Source organism: Herpailurus yagouaroundi, unplaced genomic scaffold (assembly GCF_014898765.1).
Source record: "Herpailurus yagouaroundi ecotype Mexico unplaced genomic scaffold, PumYag 194, whole genome shotgun sequence".
Classification (NCBI taxonomy): Eukaryota; Metazoa; Chordata; class Mammalia; order Carnivora; family Felidae; genus Herpailurus; species Herpailurus yagouaroundi.
Genome location: NW_024412425.1, coordinates 4,953,934 through 4,960,596, shown reverse-complemented (window position 1 = coordinate 4,960,596; position 6,663 = coordinate 4,953,934).

Below are 6,663 nucleotides of genomic sequence, written 5' to 3'. Positions count from 1 at the left end.
GCATTTGCCCTTAATAAGAGTCAGCTTGTCCTTTGAAACTGAAGCCAGGCATTGACTTTTCTCTAGCTATGAAAGTCCTAGATGACATCTTTTTCCATTGAAGATCTTTTGCTTAGTGTAGCCACCTTCAGTAATTATTTTAGCCACATCTTCTGGATGACTTGCTGCAGCTTCCACATCAGAACTTACTACTTCACCTTGTACTTGTACAGAGATGGCTTCTTAAACTGCATGAATCAACCTCCATTAGCCCCATTTCCTCTCTGTAGCTTCCTCGCCTCTCCCAGCCTACCAAGAACTGAAGAGTTCGCACTCTGGATCAGGCTTTGGTTTATGGGAATATTGTGACTTCTGTTCACACATTTGTGTGTTCACTGGAGTAGCACTTTTAATTTTCTTCAAGAAATTTTCCTTTGCGTTTACAACTTGGCTGTTTGGTGCAAGAGGCCTAGCTGCTTTCAGCCTAACTTGGCTTTTGACCACCTTCCTCACTAAGCTTAATCATAGCTTTTGATTTCAAGTGACAGATGTGTAACTCTTCCTTTCGCTTGAACACTTAGAGGCCATTGTAGGGTTATCTGTTGGCCTAATTTCAATATTGTGTCTCAGGGAACAGGGAGGCCTAAGGACCAGACAGAGATGAGCAGGTGGTTAGTGGAGCAGTCAGAACACACTATTGGTTAAGTTCATGGTCTTATATGTGTGCAGTTTCTGGCACCCCAAAACCATGACAACTATAACATCAAAGATCACTGATCACAGATCACCATAACAAGTATAATAATAAAGAAAAAAAAAATACTGTGAGAATTACCAAAATGTGACAGAGACATGAAAAGGCAAATGCTGTTTGAAAAATGATGTTGACATTTGTTTGATGCAGGATTGCCACCAACCTTCATCAGTTTGTAAAAAATGCAATATCCGCAAACCACAGTAAAGTGAAGTGCAAGAAAATGAGGTATGCCTGTATAACCTTGGGGAAGTCCTTTCATTTCTCAAGCCTCGATTTCTACATCGAACCAAGATTAATTCCTGTTTTACCAGGCGTTTTTTGAGAATTGAAGAGAAAATACTCCTAAAGCAAACAGTGGAGTGCTGGTACATGTGAGTTGCTTGGTGTGTTTTTCTTACTTTTATTAATCCTCCCACTGACCATGAGATGAGTGTCATAATCATCTCCATGGCATTGTCAGCAACCTGAGATTCGACAGCTCTAGCAAGTTTCCCAGAGTCACATGTCTCAAACATAGGCTAAATTTGAACACCCTCCCAAGAGACCATGCAACTGCCCATGACGGTATTGTGTCTCAGAAGATTAAGGTTTCTTTTGCAACCACACAGGTCCTCTCATGCCTTTTGGAACAAAAAATATATTCCCTTTAGCATGCTGTTCCTTCAGCCTAGAATGCCCTTCTTATCCCCCTTTTTACCGTGCTCATCTGTCAGAGGGACTACTGTTCATCTTGCAAAGTTCACTTCAGTTGTCATCCAGGCTTCCTCAGGCACTAATGGAGGAAAAGAGGGATAAAAATGCTGTGGGTCATAGAAAAAACCAAGAGCAAAAAGGCAGAAGTTCCTGCTCTCCAGTAATTACTTTTAATGTAAATAGATTAAGTTCTCTGATAAGAGATTGGCAGAATGGATTAGAAAAACGTTCCAACCAGATGCTGTCTACAAGTGAGTCACAGTAGGCCCAAAGACACAAATATGTTAAAAGAGTGGGAAAAGCTCTTTTATGCAAAGAGTAACCAAAACAGAGCTCTGGTGCCTATATTAATAACAGACAAAATAGGCTTTAAATCTGAAAGATTTCAAGTGACAGGGTCACTGTATATTACTAAAATGTTCAACACAGGAAAAATATATACCAATTATAAGCATTTGCACATCTAATAACAGGCCCATAAAAATATGTGAGGCAAAGTTGACAGAATTGAAGGGAGAAATAGACTGTTGTATTAATAGTCTATAATTAATAAGTGGAGTCAATACTCCACTTTAAATAATGGGTGGATCACCACACAAAAGATAAATAAAGGAATAAAGGACATAAACAACTCAACAAGCCAACTACACCTAACAGACAAATAACATTCCACCTCAAAACTGCACAATACACATTCTTCTCAATTGCACATGGCATATTTTTCATGATAGATTTATGTATTAGCCCATAAAACAAATATCAGTAGCTTTAACATATATAAAGTAACTTTGTTGATCATAACAGGAGGAAGTTAGAAATTAAGGAAAAGTGGACAATTCACAAATACACAAAAATTAAGCTATACAGTCATAAATAACTGTTATGTCCTGAATGTGTCTTCCTCCAAGTTCCTATGTTGAAGTCCTACTGTCTGATGTGTTGGTATTAAAAGGTGGGGCTTCTTAGAGATGCTTAGGTCATAATGGTAGAACCCTCATGAATGGGATGGGTGCTTTTAGAAAAGAGATCCCACAGAACTCTCTTGTTCCTTCTGCCCTGTGAGGATACAAAACAAATCCTGCAACCTGAAAACCTGACAATGCTGGCACCTTGATCTCTGACTTCCACCCTCGAGAACTGTAAAAAATAGATTTATCCTGCTTACAAGTTATCCAATCTCTGGTATCTTGTTATAGTAGCCTGAATGGACTAAGAAAACAACCAGTGAGTCAACGAATAAATCACAAATTAAATCAGAAAATACTTAAAGACTAATGAAAACACAGCATACTCAAATTAATGTCTTATAGCAAAAGCAGTGCTAGGAGGGAAATTTGTAACATAAATTGCCTATATGAGAAAAGATCTGGGAATCCATAACCTAACTTTACACCAAAAAGCTATGGAAGAAGGAAATAATAAAAAACAAAGTGGAGATAAACCAAATAGAAAAACACAGAGAAAATCAGTGAAACCAAAAGTTGGCTCTTTGAAAAAAATCAACAGAATTGACAGAACATTACCTAGACTGACGCAAAAAAAGAAAACACAAATAACCAGAAATGAAAATGGAGGTCTTGCTACCAACATTACAGAGGTAAAAAGGATTATAAGACAATATTACAAACTGTACACCAACAAATTATTTTCTTTCTCTAAATTTTTATTTAGATTCCAGTTAACATACAGTGTAATATTGGTGCACCAACAAATTATATAATCAAGAAGTGGTCAAATTCCTTGAAACACAAAGATTACCTAACCTGACTTGAGGAAATAGAATATTTCAACAGATCTGCTTTATAAGAGTTAAAAAAAAACAAAACAAAACAGATTTACTCTATAAAGAGATTGAGTCAGTAATCAGAAACCTCCCAACAAAGAAAAGTCCTGTACCAAATGGCCTTACAAGTGAATTCTAATAAATATTTAATGAAGATTTAACACCAATCATTCTTCTCAAGCTTCTAAACAATTAGAGGAAAAAAAATTCTCTATGAGAATATTGTTCTCATACCAAAGCCAGATAAAGAAATCACATGAAAAGAAAATTACAGAGCAGTATTCTTTGTGGATATAGATGCAAAAATCCTCAACAAAATATTAGCAAATAGAATCCACCAGTATATTAAAAGATTTATTCACCATGACCAAGTACAATTTATCCCAGTAATGCAAGAGTGAGAAGAAAATCAACCAATGTAATCCATTCCATTAATAAAATGAAGGAGAAAACTCACATGATCATCTCAATTTATGCAGAAAAGGCATTTGACAAAACTCAATAACCTTCATGATAAAAATGCTCAGAAAACTAGGAATAGAGGAGAAACTCCTCAACATGATGAAGGCTATGTGTAAAACCCACAGCTAAAATCATTTTCAGTGGTGAAAGACTGAAAGCTTTTCCTCTAAGGTCAGAAAAAGACAAGTAGACCTACTTTCACAGTTACTATTCATCATTGTTCTCAGAGTTTTATCCCAGAGCTATAAGGCAAGAAAAGGAAATAAAAGGTACCCAAAATGGAAAGGAAGTTGTAAAACTATCTTTTTGCAGTTGAAATGATCCCGTATATAGAAAGGATTCACAAAAGAATTCCCCAAAACTAATAAGGCTATTAGATGAATGCAGCAAAGTTGCAAGGAAAAATCCCCAAGTCAATGGTATATCCATGGAACAGCAATGAATGATACAAAAAGGAAATTAGGAAATTCCTTCCATTTATAATAGTACCTACAAGAGGAAAATATTTGGTAGTAAGTCTAATCAAGGTGAAAGATTTGTATGCTTAAAACAAAACAAAACAAAAATGTTGGACAAAATCAAAGATGACCCAAATAAATGGAAAGATATCTCATGTTCAGAAAAACCCAGAAAGACTTAACACGGTTAAGATGTTAATACTACCCAAAGAGATACACAGATTCAATGCTATTAAAATTCCAGCTGCCTTTTTTTTTTTTTTTTTTTTTTTTAGAAAAGGTAAAGTCAATCCCTAAATTCATACAGAATTATAAAGGGCCCCAAATAGCCAAAACAATCCTAAGAAGAATAAAGAATAAAGTTACCCAACTTCACAATTTATTACAGTGCTACATTAATTACAGCAGTATGGCAGTGACATAAGGACAGACACACAGACCAGTGGAATAGAATAGAGAGCCCAGAAATAAACCCTCACACATATGGTCAATTAATTTTCAACAAGATGCCAAGACCTTTTAAGGGGAGGGACACTCTGAAAAAGTTGAAGAGCAGGCAACATTTCCTAACTCATTTGATGATGCCAGAATTGTCTTGATACCAAAATCAGACAAAGATACTATAAGACAGAAAGAAGGGAAGGGAAGGAGGGAGGGAGGGAAGGAAGGGAAAGAAGAAAGAAAGAAAGAAAGAAAGACGAAAGAGAAAAGAAAAGGAAAAAGAGAAAGAAAGGAAGTAAGAAAGGAAAACTACAGACCAGTATCCCTTACAAATATGGATGCAAACATACTGAAAAGACTAGCAACAAACATTTCTCCAAAGGAGATCTATAAATGGCTAATAAACACATGAAAAATGGTCAATATAATTAGTCATTAGAGAAATGCAAACCAAAACCACAATGAGATATCACTGCCAGGATGACTATGAGGAATATTTTAAACAGGGAAAATAAGTGTTAGTGACATTGTGGGGAAAATGGAATCCTGTGTGCAATGCTTATGGGAATGTAAAATGGTATGGCCCTTGTGGCAAACACTATTGTGATTCCTGAAGAGGTTAAATATAGAACGACCATATATTTCAGCAGTTTCACTTCTAGATATATACTCTAAAGCATTGAAAGCAGGGACTTAAACAGATAATTGATCACCAACATGTATGGTGACAGCATTATTTACATTAGGTGAAAAGGATGAAAAACAATCTAGATATCCATCAACACATGAACTGATAGACAAATTGTGGCATATACATGCAATGGAATATTATTCAGCTTTAGAAGGAATAGATTTCTGATGCATGCTACAATATTTATGAACCTTGGAAACATGCTAAGCGAGATAAACCATACACAAAAGGACAAATATTGTATGATTCCATTTATATGAGGTACCTAGAGAAGGGAAATTCATAGAGATATAGAGGTTACCAGCCGCTCAGGGCAGTGTGGAAGGGGAAGTTGTTGTTTAATTGAACAGTTACTGTTTGGGATGATGAAAAAGTTCTGGAAATGGATAGTGCTGATGGATGCGCAGCACTGTGAATGTACTTCATGCTAATAAGTTGTAAATTTAAAAATGACTAAAATGGTATATATCCTACAATAAAAAGAAAAAAAAACTCAATGCGTAATAACATAGCCTTCTTGTTCTTGGGAAGTTCAGTACTTTGTCTTGATTCCAACAGAAGTAAGGGAAAAGGGAAAAACTTAAGCAAATGATCCAAATCTTCTATAAGATAATACATATTTCATGGTAATTTTCAGAGTGCCACAAACCGTACCTGCTAGCTTTTGTCTCTTTTGGAACTGAGCTAACTTATCTCTGAGGGAATTCAGTAGTAGACAAGTTAATGGAAATTACACACTAAGACTGGAATGGAACATGTCAAGAAAATACAGAACTAAGTCTGTAAGTACTCACCAATTACACTGAGAAGAACCTGATTTTTGGAAGGGTGGCAGGTTCTAACTTGTAAACACATTGCTTAGTTATTTGGAGTTTTATTTCTCCTTTAAACATTATTTTTGTAGGAATAATAGTCTCATACAGGATTTCTCATTGATAATCAGTCAGTACTTATGCACGAAAATAATGAAGTGTGCAACCATTTGTTGATGACCTTAGGTTGCTAATTATGTAATTATTTAAATTGTAAATAATTAAAATTTAAATTGTAAATAATTGTAAGTTATTTAAATTATAGAATTGATACGGAACATACAAACCCATTTCCTCATTGTAAATCTTGGGAGAGTTGAGGCATTGAAATAAGGCCTAAGACATAGACGTGGGAAATGTTCAGAGAATATGTGAATTCTGGTAATAATTGAATCAGTAGTTTATAGTATGGTCCCTGGACCTGCAACATTAGCATCACCTTGAAACCTGGGGTAAATGCAAATTATCAGAACATTGTTCCTGGCAGAGAGAAACACCTGAACAAAAGCCTGATAGCTGGACAGACTGGGATTTAGGGAGGGAAAGAAGGTCTGTTGGGAAGATATAGTTTGGGGTGGTTGGGACAG